The sequence below is a fragment of the Phyllobates terribilis genome, unplaced genomic scaffold (genome assembly GCF_046119375.1).
Source record: "Phyllobates terribilis strain yellow unplaced genomic scaffold, ASM4611937v1 Scaffold_1__5_contigs__length_1240528914, whole genome shotgun sequence".
Taxonomy (NCBI): Eukaryota; Metazoa; Chordata; class Amphibia; order Anura; family Dendrobatidae; genus Phyllobates; species Phyllobates terribilis.
Window position 1 is genome coordinate 299,815,361 of NW_027362761.1, and position 18,688 is coordinate 299,834,048.

The following is an 18,688-nucleotide window of genomic DNA, read 5'->3' on the forward strand; positions in this document are numbered from 1 at the left end:
TGTTTTTATGGTGTGGTTTTTATTGTTTTTTTGTGTATTCAATAAAAAAAAATATTGTGGCTTGCTACTTTGAGTTTGGAGGTCTTGCTCTTAAATAGGATTTGCTAGTGTATTTTTGACCTACCTTTACAATTGAATGGCCCATTCGGTTCATAACCAACATACAGCACTAACAGACTTTTTCGGCAATATCCCTTTTTAGAGCAGATGCCTGTAAACAAAAGAGTTGATGCAAAAATGATTCTTATTTAGGGAGTATTAAGAACTTTGTTGTTTGCTTAATGAAGAGGTGATAGCCATCAAAAAATTATGCCTATATTTAGGGAGCAGAAATTGAAGATGCAATGTTTAGCAATGGCATATACCAGCAGTGTCAGTGATAGAAACCACAAGTTAGAAAAATATGACAGATAGGCAAGGTGATGTCTTGTATTATAGGTTCAGCAATGGCAGCCTCAGCCGCAGTAGTACAGTATAGAAAACATGATGGACAGAGAGTAGATGCTTCGCTATAAGCACTGGTGACAGCAAAACAACATGGAAGACAGACAGTGGACATGCAAACAGATGGTGCAGCAGATGTAATCACTAGCATCTGCTGTTGGTGAATGGAAGTGCTCAATTTCTTCTTCCCTTTGCAGAGGGAAGCCTAGCCCTTTAGGGTGTGACAAAACAACCAGCCACACTGAATACCCCTTCTCATGGTTCATTGGAGGTTGGAAATGGGAGTATGCCGATAGCCAAACTGGGACAGTTTCTTCCACTGGTCAAGACTACTGATGATTGAATGCATATTTTTGGGCACGCCAAAGACTAACTGACAATGCTATGGAGGAAGATGAGGAACAGTGCAGAAAGCAGTAAATGAGTATGAGGTTGATGGAAACAATAGAGTACTACTTGCAGGTATGGACTGATTACCAGGAAGACAATCACAAGAATTAGGAGGACAACTTGAGCCTTACTCATCTTGCTGCTTAATTTGCTTTCCCATGTGAACAGGTGATGCAGTTTCATGTTTTTGATGGAGAGACATAGTTCCTAATGAATGTGTGCCAGGATGTACATAGCTTATTTTCCAACATCAGAGCTGGCACATATTTTGGCTCTATAGCATAGGGAAAGATAATTTCTAAACCTAATATAATCACATATAGGACTTACAACCACCATACCATGACCACCAACAGAGCTTTCAGGCACTGTTGAGCCACACTCCTTGACCAACATGAGTCTTGACATCACCTTCTCATGTGCTGACTGCATAAGAAACAGATATGTTTGCAGGACGTTGTCTCTGCTCTTTATTGCTGACTTTACTACTCTCCCACTCTGATGACATCACCATCTTGGTACCCCTTATCTGGTTCAAATTTAACATCAGCATTATCTATGACTCAACTAACAGTTGTCTCAGTATGGGAAATGTCCTCAGTTTTTTGCCTCATTCTCCACATACGGCCCAGTTCACACCTTGAGACTTTCCCTGCTTCAGAGTGCCACTAGTATTGCTTGTGCCCCTACCACCCACCATGGCTTGCAAAGGCAACAACACAGATTGGTGTTTAATTTATCTCCTCCACCTCCTATATCCCGAATGTGTCACATAGTTACAAGGGACTGTGGGCACCTGCCCAATCCATCGAACTAGGGGTGCCCTAGGCTATCCCTGTCCTTCGGATTACCCAGAATGGTGGAGATGCCCAGACTTGTACCTTGCTATGCTCTTATCTTAACTTTATATGTTCCCTCCCCCACCCAGAGAGGTGTGAGGCTGAAGTGTATAGGCAAACACTAACCAGACAGAAAGGGGTAAACAAACAGGGATAAAATAAAACTACAATCATACAAATACACTCACAAAACAACAGAGTTGGAAACGGGAAGAATAGGAAGGAAGAAATCAAATGGGAGAGGATAAGGATAAACATGCAAACCAACTCCATGCAGCAATTTTCAGGAAAAAACTCTCTAATTGCCTACTCTAAGCACTTACATCTCTCCTTTATAGAGTGTAAAAGTTTGTGTGAGGTCTGGCATGCTGTGTGGGAGCCATTATACTGTTTGAAAGGCTATGTGACGTCATTATACTGTTTGGATGGCTATTTGGGACCATTATACAGTATGGAGCTTTGTACTGGGCCATCATACTGTCTGGAGGGTTGTGTTGGGGCCAATATACTGTGTAGAGGGACATTATTCTGTATGAAGGGCTGTGTGGGGGCAAATCATATTGTGTGGAGGACTTTGTTGGATTTACAGTTGGGGAATCAAACTGTGATGGGCAAAGGTTCGTGATATGCTTTTCTGTGACCCGTCCAATATTATTTTTTGTTGGGGGGCGGGGAGGGCAATTAGAACTTCTGCTATGGAGCTTTATGATTTATATGTACACCCCTGATGGTTTGCATATCATTAACATATTTATCAATCCTGTGCATTCCAGAATTTCATGACTTTTCCATTTTGGTGTTGCAATTTTAATGTTAAAGAATGTGTAAGGCAACCATGTGTATAAGATCTCTTGGTGAATTAAGCAGAAGTCTGAAAATATGTCACTCATCACTAGTATTATCAACCAATTACTAAAGAAAAGCAAATCAATTCTAACAAATCAAATCTGAATTTTTTGAAAATCATTTTGTAGGACCCAGAAAAATACAGCCATCTGGATTCATTCAGACTGTGAAGGGGTTGAAAAACAACAAATGAATCATGCGCACCTAGCACCTCAAGTGTCCCTGCCATCGCAGGTAGTAGTAGCTCCCACTGGTCATTGTATGACTTCCTATGCACTTGCTTCTCCCTAATGCTGGTCTCTTCTTAACTCTACTAGCCCTAGAGTTCTGGCTAAGTCTTAATTACATCACTGTCAACGCCTAACTGACACTATAAGCACAGGCAAGGAGTTAAGAGGTGATCGGTGGTGGAACATAATAAATGGCTGCATGGCTATTAACGGCAATCTTCGTTTATTTGATTAGCATTGAATAAATTCGACATGAAGCAAATTTCATGTTGTAGAATACTGCACATCTATTCCTGTCTGATAGGTATCATTCCCATACCAAGAAGATTTTGCCTTAGTGCTTGAGAAAACAGTAGGGTTGAGCGAGTATGTTCTGTTCCGAGCATGCTCGAGCCGAGCTTCGAGTATTTACAGCTGCTCGGTAATATGGTTGAATTGCTCCTGTGTGCATGATTTACAACTGTTTGACAGCTTTATTACATGTGAGGAATGTGTAAGAAATAGACATCCCTCACATGTAATAAAACTGTCAAACAGTTACAAATCATGCACACGGGAGAGATTCAAACACATCACCGAGCAGCTGTAAATACTCGGAGCTCCGGCCCGAGCATGCTCGGCGAAAGGGTTAATAGAACATACTCGCTCAACACTAGAAAACAGTCATTAAACAATGGTACCTATAAGATTATCAGTCAATCAGGCACAGTGTCTGTGCAAAGAAATGTAAACGCATATTTTTTTGACTAAATGAATCACACCCTTCATGATGCACAAAGCTTTTTCATACTTTATCTACACCCTATACCAGCCTTAGTGGATACTGCAGCTATTTTCCTTACATTATAAAATGAAAAATGGCTTTATCGATAATGATGCCAACAATTAGCTGTTTATCTTTTGTACAGTAGCATATATAATAACTAGAATTGAAATGGCTGCTACTCCTGTTTAACTTGTATTTGGTTTTATAGCTATATAGTAGAAACATTCTGCTGTAGTACATTATGCATACAAACAGGGGTTCTTTAGAGCTCGCCTGCAAGCAGGTTCCCATTTCCTTTTCTAAAGACTAAAATTAAATGCCAGATCCTTCAGACTTCCTTTTATCGATCTCTCTCAATCAGCTGTCTGAAAGAGCTATTTAAACTATATGTCATTCAGCCTAGATAGCTCTGACATAAGGATCTGATTAGATAGTCAGAGTTTGTAAAGAGATTATCAACCGTTTAATTGTTTCAATGTGAAATCATCAAACTAGTCCGTACGAAGAATCAGTATGACCTTTGTTGCCTTCTTTTAAAATCAGCTTAAAATACACATTGTATTTTTTGTCAAAGACACTGAGTCAAACATGCTGTGCTTTTACTTCATACATTTTATCTGGTTATTATAATAGGTGAGCATGTCTCTGGTAGAAAATAATGAGGCCAAATGGGAATGGAAAAGCCCTTAAAAAAAGAAAATGAAAATGCTATTTGCTGCAATAGTTTCAATTAGGCTAGCAGTGAAATCAAAGGCATGTTGCTTCGGAGTGGGTGGTAGGGCTGTGTCAACTGGTGAACTGTCCACCGATATAAATATTAGAAGAAAAAAAATATTATTTTATTGTTCATTTAGTTGTTTCCAAAATACAAAGCTCTCATGGTGTTATGTTTCTTCATAGATGCACAATAATTGCATGCTCCCTGCACTCTGAATTGTCTAGGGCTTTTAACTAAATGAAAACTCGGATATTATATAAATCAGGCACTTTATTATAGAACTTTAGAGGTATTAGTACAGTTTATTGTCAATGTCCTGTAAGTATAGCAGCATTAGATTGCTCCCTCGCTCACTCTCTTTGTCAGGTCTCGTAAAAAGTGAATTATTTGGCAAATGTTTGGATCCTAAATGATCCTTGTTTTTGCAACCAAGCGAAGGCTGTGTTTATGGCTACACCAAATATAATTTCTTCATGTAGGTAAATGTAGCTGTTCTCTATGAGGGGATGCAAAATGAGGAAGGACCATAAAATATGTGGGCAGATGCTGGGACAATGCGAATAACTTAAATAAGCATCATCTACTGTAGTTAAAGAAGTGGGTTCAGAGTATGTATCCAGCCAATTGAGGGCTCCCAGGGTCACAAGGAATGATTATCCAAAAAAATAATTTAATTCTTCAGAAGATTTATTCAGGTTGGTAAATAGATAAAACTTATAAATAAGTTTTATTTATAAGTTTTATCTATTTACCAACCTGAATAAATCTTCTGAAGAATTAAATCCTTTTTTTGGATAATCATTCCTTGTGACCCTGGGAGCGCTCAATTGGCTGGATACATACTCTGAACCCTATTCTTACGGACTCCAGCTGGGAGATCCGTTTAATCCAGATAGAAGCTGCATACCAGTGGACCACCTACCCACATTAGACCAGAATTGGTCGATAAGCCTTGGTACAAGATCTGCTAAAGGTGAGCAGTTCATTTTTCTTCTGTTTCTATATATATATATATACATCTACACTTAGATCTGCGCCTGTTTTTTGTTTCTCCCCCCACCAGACCTACAGCCTTGGGGTCGAACACATTGTAGTTAAAGAAGTGGGGAGCTTGCCCAACAAATCCATCATAACTCAAGTATACACAGGATTTTTTGTACGTTAAAACCACATTTGAAAACACATATAGTTTTCTGAACTTGCATGTTTTATGGTAAATACATGGTGTTTGGGATATAATAGATTATTTGCATTTCTTTATGCACTTTTTAGGTACATCGATAAAAAAAGAGCTTTAGAAATTTATGCAAAATGCCATACCCAGAGCCTTTTCTATTTTGAACAAAGACACCAAAGAAGATGGCAATGAGCAAAATGCTGTAGGGATTTTAATTTTTTACCCACAGATTAACAAGTTGTAACATTAAATATGACAAAGAAAAATTCTGACCAAAATGTTCACAAAAATGCGCCTAAGCTTTTTTTTTGTAAATCTAGCCTAAGGCTATGTTAATAATTTGTGTTTTTGCTGAATTTTTTTCTGCAAATTAAAAGCTGCGTTTTACAGTACCAGCAAAAGCTATGAGGTTATAGAAATCTCATGCACACTCATTGCTTTTTTTTCTGACTGGATTGGAAAACTGCTGCTTTTTTTAAACTGCAGCATGCCAATTCTTTCAGTGTTTTTGCGGCGTTTTTTCACCCATAGAAAGCAATGAGTAACTGCAAAAAAGCAGCAAAAATGTTTGTTTCTGCTGCATTTTAGTGAAAAAAGCTTGCACAGCAGGATGTGAAGCACATTTATTTTAGTGATTTTCTCAAGTTTAAGCCAAAATATTTTGGTCTCCTTACCTGAGCATGGCAGTTAAGATTAGTACAGTTTAATTACATTAGTGATATTTATGAAAGTAAAAAAAGCTGAGCGTTTCAATGTCCTACCAATGTTTAAAAAGTAAAGAATGCCTGACAAATATGTAAACAATACCTGACCAACTCAATAGCCCTTCCAATGTGTTAAAGTAAACAGTGCCTGCCCTACACAATGCCATTTTAATGTCTTAGATAAACTGTTGACCAATTAAACTCCCCCCACTGTTTTTACATTTGCAATTGTGTATTTTTTTATGAACTCATGAAATTTTTTGGTCAGAATAGTCACTATTTTTTAGACATAAAAATCTTTTTCCACTAAATAATGTGATCAAATTGCCCTTTTTCCCAAAAATATTATGTTTTCACATATGTATTGCATTGTTAGCCTAATATCTTGCACTGTTCATGCTTGTATGGTGGAAGCAAAGCTGAACTTTGGGATCCTGGAAAACGCAGCAAAAATGCAGCAAGAAAACTAGCAAAAAAGTCACCAAATCATGCTTTTTGTCTGCAGCTTTTTTACTGCCAAGAGATCAGGTTTTGGCTGCAGAAAAAAAATCATCAAAAAAGCAACCTGTGAACATAGCCTAAAGCTCCAGCTACACACTCCCCGTTCATGTCTAGTCGTAGTGCTCCTGTAACAAGTATGGTATAGATTTTCTATGCAATGTCATTTGTTTAGAGTACATTAACTCTTTACCCGTTTCGCAGTCCTACTTCATTCTGTTCCATAAATAGAAGGAATTTAAATATTAGCAGAAAATTGTGATTTCTATAAAGCCTATTTGGTTCAAAAGTCCTACTGTATATCTGACAAACTTGAGCCATCCTCTATGTAGCAGGCCTTAGAGAAACCTCAAGTTTTCACCCATTAACTGATATGCACTTAAAACAGGGCTCCCTGAGTTGCATCCGCCAAGTAGCTGGTGGATTGAGAAACGAACCTGGGGCAAGAATAGTAAAACTAGACAGATCAGTAACAGGAGCAGAATCAGGAGACAAAACTGAAGTCAGAGAAATAGCCAGTGTCAGATTCTAGGTGGTCTTTCAAAAGACAGCCAAGCCCAGATCAGGATCAGACAGACATAGTTAGGATCAGAAGCCTCAGGGTCACAAACTTTGACTCGCCAGTCCAAAGCACCTGGTGCCATTTTTCTATAACCCAGTTCCTATGTTTCCTTGCATAGTTGGGTAACTTAGCCTTGTTCCAATGTCAAAGGTTTGGATTTCTGACTGCATTTACTCCATGAAGACCACTTCTGGCCAGACTTCTCCAAACAGTACATGGGTGTAGCTGAAGACCACTGGTTGCTGTCAGTTCTGATAGCACTGCTGAACGTCTTCTAATTTGTGCATGATGTGTCTTTCATCTGCTGCACTAAGTTTTCTAGACCAATCGTATTGTTTACTGTTTTTAACATTGACCATTAACATTGACCATTTCTTTGTGCTATTTCAAAAGAGTTTGAACAGTACATCTGGTAATCTAGGAAGACCAATTATTTCATGTGCGGGCACCGTTACTGAGCAAGTTTCTGGATGCGCAGAGGGTGTTCTTAAACCCCTGGTAAAGAATACACCCAGCTACATTCAGGACACGATGGACCCACTGAATAAACTAGCAGCAATAGGTCCTCTACCAGAAGGAACCATCCTGGCCAGCATCGATGTGGAATCATTGTACTCTAATATCCCATACCAGGATGGATTAAATGCCTGCAAAATCTTCATGGAAAGTACAGGAATTGATGCTGATTCGGTGGTGAAATTTACAAAATTCATCCTCACCCACAATTACTTTGAATTTTATAACAACATATATCTTCAGGAGACTGGTACAGCGATGGGAAGTAAAAGGGTTCCACATTAAGCAAATCTTTTCATGGCAAAGCTTGAAAGTGAATTTTTGTGCTCATGTCCCACAGACCTCTGGCCTACTATCATTTCATTGACGATATTTTAATCATCTGGATGGGGTCTGAGCAACAGCTGAAGACATTCCATGAACATTTTAATTGATTTCATCCCACCATCAACTACTCCTGTACTGTACTTTTTGGACACCATCATCAAGCTACAGAACAATGAAATAGAGACATCCTTGTACCGGAAGCCAATCGACCGTCCAACTTACAGTACAGACCAAAAGTTTGGACACACCTTCTCATTTAAAGATTTTTCTTTATTTTTATGACTTTGAAAATTGTACATTCAAACTGAAGGCATCAAAACTATGAATTAACACATGTGGAATTATATACTTAACAAAAAAGTGTGAAACAACTGAAAATATGACTTATTTTCTAGGTTCTTCAAAGTAGCCACCTTTTGCTTTGATGACTGCTTTGCACACTCTTGGTATTCTCTTGATGAGCTTCAAGAGGTAGTCACCGGAAATGATTTTCACTTCACAGGTGTGCCCTGTCAGGTTTAATAAGTGGGATTTCTTGCCTTATAAATGGGTTTGGGACCATCAGTTGTGTTGTGCAGAAGTCAGGTGGATACACAGCTGATAGTCCTACTGAATAGACTGTTAGAATTTGTATTATGGCAAGAAAAAAGCAGCTAAGTAAAGAAAAACGAGTGGCCATCATTACTTTAAGAAATTAAGGTCAGTCAGTCTGAAAAATCGGGCAAACTTTGAAAGTGTCCCCAAGTGCAGTTGCAAAAACCATCAAGCGCTACAAAGAAACTGGCTCACATGAGGACCGCCCCAAGAAAGGAAGACCAAGAGTCACCTCTGCTTCTGAGGATAAGTTTATCCGAGTCACCAGTCTCAGAAATCGCAGGTTAACAGCAGCTCAGGTTAGAGACCAGGTCAATGCCACACAGAGTTCTAGCTGCAGACACATCTCTAAAACAACTGTTTACATAGTTTACATAGTTTACATAGTTTATAAGGCCGAAAAAAGACAAGCGTCCATCCAGTTCAGCCTATTTCTTGTGCACTGCAGCTATTCCGCAGCGTTGATCCAGGGGAAGGCAAAAAAAAAACATGCGGTATAGGCCAATTTACATCATTGAGGAAAAATTCACTTCCCGACACCAATCTGGCAGTCAGATTAAATCACTGGATTAATTAACTAAGCATAAGATGTATTTTTATTGTTCTCAAGAAAGGCGTCCAGGCCTCTCTTGAACTCATTAAGTGAGTTGGACATCACCACTTCCTCTCCCAGAGAGTTCCAGAGTCTCACGGCTCTGACCGTAAAGAATCCCCTTCTATGCTGGTGCAGGAACCTCCTTTCCTCCAGACGCATAGTGTGCCCCCTCGTCTTTGTCACCATCCTTGGTATAAACAGGTCATGGGAGAGATCTCTGTACTGCCCCCTGATGTATTTATACATGTTTATGATGTCTCCCAACTGTTAAGAGGAGACTTTGTGCAGCAGGCCTTCATGGTAAAATAGCTGCGAGGAAACCACTGCTAAGGACAGGCAACAAGCAGAAGAGACTTGTTTGGGCTAAAGAACACAAGGAATGGACATTAGACCAGTGGAAATCTGTGCTTTGGTCTGATGAGTCCAAATTTGAGATCTTTAGTTCCAACCACGGTGTCTTTGTGCGACGCAGAAAAGGTGAACGGATGGACTCTACATGCCTGGTTCCCACCATGAAGCATAGAGGAGGAGGTGTGATGGTGTGGGGGTGCTTTTCTGGTGACACTGTTGGGGATTTATTCAAAATTAAAGGCATACTGAACCAGCATGGCTACCACAGCATCTCGCAGCAGCATGCTATTCCATCAGGTTTGTGTTTAGTTGGACCATCATTTATTTTTCCACAGGACAATGAACCCAAACAGACCTCCAGGCTGTGTAAGGACTATTTGACCAAGAGGGAGAGTGATGGGGTGCTACGCCAGATGACCTGGCCTCCACAGTTACTAGACCTGAACCCAATCGAGATGGTTTGGGGTGAGCTGGAACACAGAGTGAAGGCAAAAGGGTCAACAAGTGCTAAGCATCTCTGGGAACTCCTTCAAGATTGTTGGAAGACCATTTCTGGTGACTACCCCTTGAAGCTCATCAAGAGAATGCCAAGAGTGTGCAAAGCAGTCATCAAAGCAAAAGGTGGCTTCTTTGAAGAACCTAGAATATAAGACATATTTTCAGTTGTTTCACACTTTTTTGTTAAGTATATAATTCCACATGTGTTAATTCATAGTTTTGATGCCTTCAGTGTGAATGTACAATTTTCATAGTCATGAAAATACAGAAAAATCTTTAAATGAGAAGGTTTGTCCAAACTTTTGGTCTGTACTGTACCTTAAATGGGATAGCTTCCAACAGAAACACATAAAAAACTCTATTATCTATAGCCAAGTCATCAGATACAATCGAATATGTTTCAACCTTATGGATAGAGACAAAGACCTTTTTGAATCAGGGCTACCATCCAAGAACAATTGAGAACCAGATTACAAGAGCCACCAGAATATCAAGGAATCATCTACTACATTACAAAACTAAACAAGAAAGCAACCAGGTGCCTCTAGTAGTCACCTACAATCCAAATCTGGAAGCGCTAAGGAGAGCTGCACAGAAACTACAACCCTTACTACAAAAAGATGCCTGATTACCATCCATATTTCCAGACCCCCCACTTCTGTGTTTCAGGCAACCCCCAAATTTAAGAAGCATCATTGTCAGAAGCTCCCTGTCATCTTCACCAGCTACAGGTACCTTTCCCTGCAACTAGAAAAAATTTAAAATCTGTCCATTTCTAATGACTACAGACAAGATAAAGATACCCAACTCACATCAGGAATACAAGATCCCAGGTACTTTCAGCTGTATCACATCTAATGTAGTGTACTTAATTATATGCACCAAATGTCCATCAGGGGGTCTGTATGTAGGGGAGACAGGGCAAAAACTTAGGACAAGGATGAATCATCATTGCCACACAATAAAAGAAGATGAAATTATTGGTATTAAAAGGTTACTTCAAATCTCAGAGAGACAGAAGAGTCTTGGAATATAAACTAATGGTGACCCTTGACACCTTCAGAGCAGGAATGAATGTGTCGCATTGATTTATGTCATTCAACATCAACTAAGGAATGTGGTCCTCAGAGCTTTAGGGTCACCATAACAGTCCTTATCTATGAACCAATCCAATATTTACAGCCAAAACTGTTTATCTTTCTCCCACAGAAAGAAGTGCTTAACGTTACCTATCTTATCTATTTGCATTATTCTTGTGTCCTAATGTGTTAAAATATGTGACTCTTCACAGATTTTTTGTTATATTAGCCTGATGAAGAGGCCTGAGTTGCCTCAAAAGCTTGGAACCTGTTACCATCTTTTCAGTTAGCCATGAAAAGGTATCAACCACTGAGGACTCTCAAATCTAAATATTTAACAGCATATCTTGAAACCTAAGCCTGCTTTGAAATCTTTGTTTGGGAAAGCTTTCATGATGCAGTATAGCTGCATAATATAACATTTTGTTTTTCTACAGTGACCAGTCTTGCATGGTGTTTGATCGGTGACATGAAACTGTCTTCCACAACTTCACCTACACAGTTTTTTCTGTTTTAGTTAATGACTTTTATTTAAATCTACGTATTGATTTGATTGATTTAGATTTCTCTTTTTTTCATGCACTTTACATTTTGTTAATTGACAAAAAAAAATTGTTAACATTTTTATTTTTGAAAGCATTCTCACTTTGAATAATTTTTCCAACACCTGCCTAAAACTTCTGCACATTTCTGTATACTTGAATAATTTACATGATTGAAAATAATTATTTTGGGGATTTTGCTTCAAACACTCACAATCCAATGTAGAAATCAAGGTTATTTTATTTTTCAGCACTGTTGAATCATTCTCTTCTATAGTCCGTCAGAAATGCAGCAGATAAGGTAGAATGAGTGTCTTATGAAATTTCTATTAGTGAAAGCTCAAAATTAATGTGGGAAATCACTTTCATGGTCCCTCATAATTCAGAGCCAGTGACCTTCTTCTTACCTTTTTGTTAAGTCATTCAGTCACAGCTTACACCTCACATGTAATCTAGTTTCTTTTAAACTATTGTAATGTGTTACTTTTATTCGTTCTTCTTAAATATTTACTATTTTTCTGCTTTTTAAAATGTATTTTAAGATGGTTTGAAGAGACAACATGAAAACAATATCATCTAGATAAAACATGCCCAATAGCAGTTTCAGAATACATGTTTCTAAGCAGTTTCAGGAATTAAATATCTTTTGGACTCTAGATAGAAGGCTGTTTTCAATGTTATACTCATGCCAGAGGCACTACAAGTAAACATGGGTCACTTTAATAATAACTAGAATCCCATCTGATCTAGCATGCATATAATTATTTGGATTATTACAGAATTTTTAAGTTAAAGTACATCACAGAACATGAAGTTAATATAACTGCAAGGAGTATCTATTTTCATTAAACCTTGACCCAAACATCCGGGTAGATTGCAAACTAAGTCTAAATTATGTAGTGTATATTTTCAAAGTGTTCACATCTTAGGTAAACAATCCTATACCAAGTTTGTAGCTGTACCAAGAAGTACACTGCACTCATTTTTGAGTAGAAAGATAAACCTAAAAGCGCACCTGTGCTTTCAAGCAAAACATGTAAAAAAGCTTGTTCTCTCTGCCATCACACCCGCAACAAGTTAAAACTGCAGCACCATGTTATGTGCAATTTGATGCACATAATAGTCGGTTGTGCACAGGAACTGTGGAATAAGTATCCAATATAAATTCTACTGTACAGGTAGTACCCGACTTATGAACATTCGACTTACATACAGTATGACTAGTCATGAAAGTAATATGTAAAAAAAAAAAACTAATACATCATGGCTCACTTCTCTAACAGTCCCGCTGCTTGTTACCGCTGTCTGGTCATCTGCTTTCTGCAGTCACATCTCCGAGCTCTTCACTATAGGTCCGGCCTTCCTGATGCGTCAAGGTCTTGAAGGTCACTGCACATCATAAGCTTGCAGTGTACACCTACATGGCCTAGATGGTTCATGATGTTCTTGACTATAGGGAAAAGGCCAGAGATACAGCATGTGATGGCAGAAACAAGAGGACTGGATGTTAAAGGGGTTGTCCGGTTAAAAGTTATAAGTCTGCAGTCTCTCTGTGTGACTGCAGATTTATGAATCCCCCCAGAGCATGCACTGTGCACTACGGGGATTCGCCAGTATGGATCCAGTAACGGAGGGTATATACGTGTTATACATACCCCCCGGCAGTGGGAGCAGCCTCGCTCTCCATACACTTCTATTGAGCGGGGCTGCGCCTTCTAGTCGGATGCGCCCACTGGCCATCCACGTCACTAGACAGGGTGTGGCCTCGCTCCTTACAAGTGTATGAAGCGAGGCGGCACTGAATAGCCGGGGGTATGTATAAAATATACATACCCTCCGGTCCCGAGTCTCATACCGGTGAATCCCTGCAGCGCACAGTGTCTGCGCTGGAGGGATTCATAAGTCTGCAGTCATACAGAGTGACTGCAGACTTATCACTTTTAACTGGACAACCTCTTTAGGCAGCATTCAGCAGGGCATTCATGAGGGGACTATTCGTTTTTTACATTTTGTCGGTCAAGTACCTTTTCCAACTTACATGCAAATTCAAGGTACGAACAAACTAACAGAATCTATCTAGTTTATAATCCGGGGACTGCCTGCATTAGGAATGTGCTGAATTAATAAGACACATAATCCTCATAAGCGTTTAGAATGAAGATAGATGGATAGATCTATGACTATTAGTATAAATTCCAAAAATGTAACAATGCAATAGACCCTTAGACACACTTTAATACTGCACTGCTGAAATATTGAGGACCTCCAAACAGAATTGCACATTCATTCTGTTATGCTACTTGCTTTTTCCAAAACGTATCAATTATTAATAAAGTTCAAAATGCAGACCATGCATTCCACTACATTTCAAATATTGTCGTATATACTAAAGGTTCAGAAATATTTTCATGAGACTGCTAGATTTATTGCAAATATTGCGAATATTAATAAACTTGCATGCAAATTGCCTGTTAATATATTCATATTTGAGAATGTATGTAATACATTAATTGCAAAATCATTATTACTACTAATATTAATATCATTATACTATTTATTACTGATTTAATGATGCATTATGAACAAGGTTTCATTTTCATTTTACTTTTTATTCCATTTATTTCTGACAACCACAATACACATTAGTTTACATTTCTGGATCAAAAATGTGAATATGAGACATGATTTGAATTGATTAACTAGTTTACATACAATTTACAAAATTGGTTTGGAGCTTCTAATACTTATTACCAGAATACTACAGATGCAGCCTTTCTAAAGCCACAACCACCCAACCCTTAGATGGCTTTCAGCTGAATGATGCTCGGCCGACAGCAATGTTGGCCACGTTTCTCATACAGAGGAGTGCTTGTTTGGCCGAGTGCTTACATGTTCTTAATGAAAAATCTTCCACAGGAATCTCTGGTGGGAGAGCAAAGTGTTCAGGGGTCCAAAATTGGACATGCCAGATCAGCATCTTCCCCGACAATCAGTTGACAGGTGCCTCCATACACGTAAAGAGTGATGGTAAAACTCGTCTATCGCTGTGGATGTGGTCAACATTAACCTAATCTGCAAGGAGGGCTTTTAGCTAAACTGAACACACAAGATAGCTATCTGAAGGGTATGGGGGCACCATCCGCTGATCGCCAAAAAAAATGCTAAGCAGGCATGTCTTATTTGAACTACTGATCGCATTTTTCTCCTTGAGATAAGCTGAAATCTGACGTGCTAGCTGTCGATTTTCCCATAGAGAACACAGAAGCGGACAGCTGAGTCTGTGCACATGTGTATGAGGGAGTTGGCCCAGATGGCTGTCATCAGAAAGATTGTCCGAAGCATTGTCTGACAGTCATCTAATATTTATGAGGCCCTTATTTTTTGCCTTCTGTTATGGCCAAGTATTTTACATTTTGACTCATCAGTCCAGAGCACCTGCTGCCATTTTTCTGCTGCTTAGTTCATATGTTTTTGTGCATAGTTGTGTCATGTGACATTGTTTCCATTTTATAAGTATGGTTTTAATCCACAATTTCTTCAAGGCTACTTCTGGACAGACTTCTCTGAACAATAGATTAAGGTAACTGGGTCCCTGCTAAACTAAGTTTTCTTGGACAACCACTGTGTCTACGGATTTCAATATTGTCCATTTCTTGGAATCTTCAATGCTGAAAAATACAGACAGATCCTTATTAGTGATGAGCGCAAGTGTTTGTTACTCGAGTTTGCCTAGGTACTCGGGTATGCACCAAGTATCGCTGGTGCTTGAGTGACATGTTCGAGTCCCCACGCCAACATGTTTTGTGGCTGTTAGACAGAAACAAAACATGCGGGGATTGCTTGTGTATGTCAGGCAATCCCTGCTTGTTTTGTGGCTGTCTTACAGCCATGAAACATGCAGGCGTGGGGCCTCAAACATGTCCCTCGAGCACCTGTGTGCATACCTGAGCATCCTAGGCAAAGTCGAGTAACAAACATTTGCGCTCATCACTAATACTTATCTGTTATGCAATAAAAATCAGGGAGGCATCTGATTGGACAATTCCAAACATACAGCCAATATCCACAAGAACAAATTTTAGTGTAAAGAATACCAGGAGTACTGGAAGTGATATTTCTCCCACCGAGCCCTGATCTCAGCATCGAGTCTGTGAGATTACATGAAAATAAAAATAAGCAGATTAGGCAAAATTCACAGATTGCGCAGATTTTACCTGGAAATTTGATTCACAGAGAAGTTATTTTCCGTTAATTTATTGTCTGATAGTATGCTATGGGGTCTCTCCAGATAACATAAAATAATAAAGTAAGCTGTAAAAGATAAAAAAAATCCTTATACAAACCACACCACTCACCTCTTCAGCCCCTTTGCTTCTCACCATCACCTGTGTTATCCTCATTGGTCTTTTATTCGTTCACTTTGCATTTCGTTAATTGACAAAAATAAACTATTTTACTTCTATTTTTAAAAACATTCTTACTCTGCAGAATTTTTTTACATACCTGCCTAAAAATTTTGCACAGTACTTCTGTATTTCTATTTGAGAAATGTTTTATATCTTCGTCTCTTTTTGCTCAAAATTTTTTCCTGGGAGGTGAAACAAGTCACTTTATATGGTAAATTGTCTCTTCAGAGAGGAAGAGGACTAGAACGCTAGTGCCACCTACAGGAAGTAGCAATCCTAAGAGTCAATAGTGACCCTTTAAACGAGTCTTATCACATGACTTAGGATAAAAGCCCATACCAGAAACTCAATTTGCAGACACTGTGTTTCGGGGTACTGCCACTCATCAGTGCAAAGTGTGAGTTCTGGTTTGGCTGGATGAGAGGCGTCAGACCGGTACCTAGCGGTAATATTTCTCCTTGCGGAGAATGACGTGTTAAGCACATCAGGTGAGGAGACTTTTAAAGCCGCAATGCTCCTCTGGGAAATATGCAAATTGTCTCTTCAGATAGGAAGAGGACTAGAACTCTAGTGCCACCTACAGGAAGTAGCAATCCTAAAAGTCAATAGTGACCCTTTAACGAGCCTTATCACATGACTTAGAATAAAGGCCAATACCAGAAACTCAATTTGCAGACACTGTGTTTCGGGGTACTGCCCCTCATCAGTGCAAAGTGTGAGTTCTGGTTTGGCTGGATGAGAGGCGTCAGACTGGTATCTAGGGGTAATATTTCTCCTTGCGGAGAGGGACATGTTAAGTACGTCAGGTGAGGAGACTTTTAAAGCGGCTTTAAAAGTCTCCTCACCTGACGTGCTTAACACGTCACTCTCCGCAAGGAGAAATATTACCCCTAAATTTATGTGGTAATAAATTTGGAAAGCTTCAACATATCCCAGTGATTCTTAAATTGTTTTTTCATGAGACAATATACTTTGTTAATGGTAAGTTTAGCTCAATATGTTTTGTGTCTTTTTTTTTTTATGAAAACATCCGATTTGATGAAAATTTATAAAAATAACATTTAGCAGTCTTAAAACTTTGAACCGCTTAAACTAGAGAGTCATATCAAATAAACTAGATAAAAAACATTTCCCATATGTCAGCATCATTTTTCAAATGTCCTTGTATTTTGTTAGGATGTTAAATGGCTTAGTTAGCTAATTACTTCTGGATTGATCATAGATTTTAAACATCCAGGCAGTTAATACACTTCCCTGCGCTTATTTTCTACAACATCAATGCAATGTAAGCGCTTGCAGAAGATTGTGAAGCTGTGGGGATGGGAAACTGGCTGTAAAACATAGCCAGTCTTTCAAGAGAGAAGTTAAATATGGTTTATTACCATGTTTATCTCCTTGATCTCTGTAAAAAACAGCATTGAACCAGGCCGTCTGTATATAGATTAGGAAGAGATTAGGAAGCACTTACTGTGTTTCCTCCTCTGGACCCAGTGAACTGGGTGATGATCACTGGGTGTAGTTAGGGAGCAGGATTTGCTGGGTCTTAGGAGAACCAGTCAGATGTGTTATCCATAAGGCTGAAATTCCACTGTATTTGGGACTAATGTGCCAGCCCCAGTTACAGGAGAAATCAGCAATGAAAATACTGTATTAATATATTAAAATGGTCCCAAATGTCAATTAAGACCTTATGTGTGGAGCACATTGTATAAAATAAATAAACAAATAAATAAAAAAGGCAAAAATAAATTTCAAAACAAACCATAAGTAAAATAATAAATAAAAGACACTGCCAGTCTGAATTTCTGTTTTTAGTCCATCCCCCAATGACAAAAAAAGGATGTCTAATATATAAAAACAATTTCCTGTAAAGAGGAATGCAATTTAAAATGTTTTTAGTGGTCCTTTTGGTCATAAAAAATATTTTTTAAAATCTGAAAAATTAGCAAGTATTAGCCTATAGAATATAAAATTGCCATAAAAATGAAAAAGGGCAAAAAGTCATATAATGGTATTTGAATATCTGCACAAGACATTTTTTTATAGCCATTAAAAGCGCATGCACAATGAAACTTGAAAATATGCCTAGTCGTCAGGAAGAGGGCCGGGCTGGTCATGAACTAGGTTACATTCAACAGCAATTTTTACATGGAAATTTGCAAATCCTATATTTTATGGACCGATTCAAATTCAAAGCGACTTTGAAGGGCCTGTATTTAAAAAAAAAAGAGCAATATCATACCATTTTAAAAATGACATCTTTCAAATTATTCAGAAATGCTTCCAGAGAAATTGTTGTTGACTGAGCTACTATCAGTCCTGCAAAATCACAATGCCACACCCCCTCAACATCGGCAATTTCCTGAGCAATTCTCTTAATCACAGCTTTCACTTTCCTGAGACGTGTGCTTGTTCAAATCACTGTTATGTCTATGTGCAAATATAGTGTTAACCATGTACATTTCAGAACAATGAGAATAAAAGAAACTGACCAAAATTGCCACTCAAGAAAGAGTGACAGCTCCCCCACCCAACAACCAGGAAGCAAGGAGACTGCAGCGCTGTGAACTGCTCACTTTAGAGTAACCCTTTAGATTTGAGAGTCC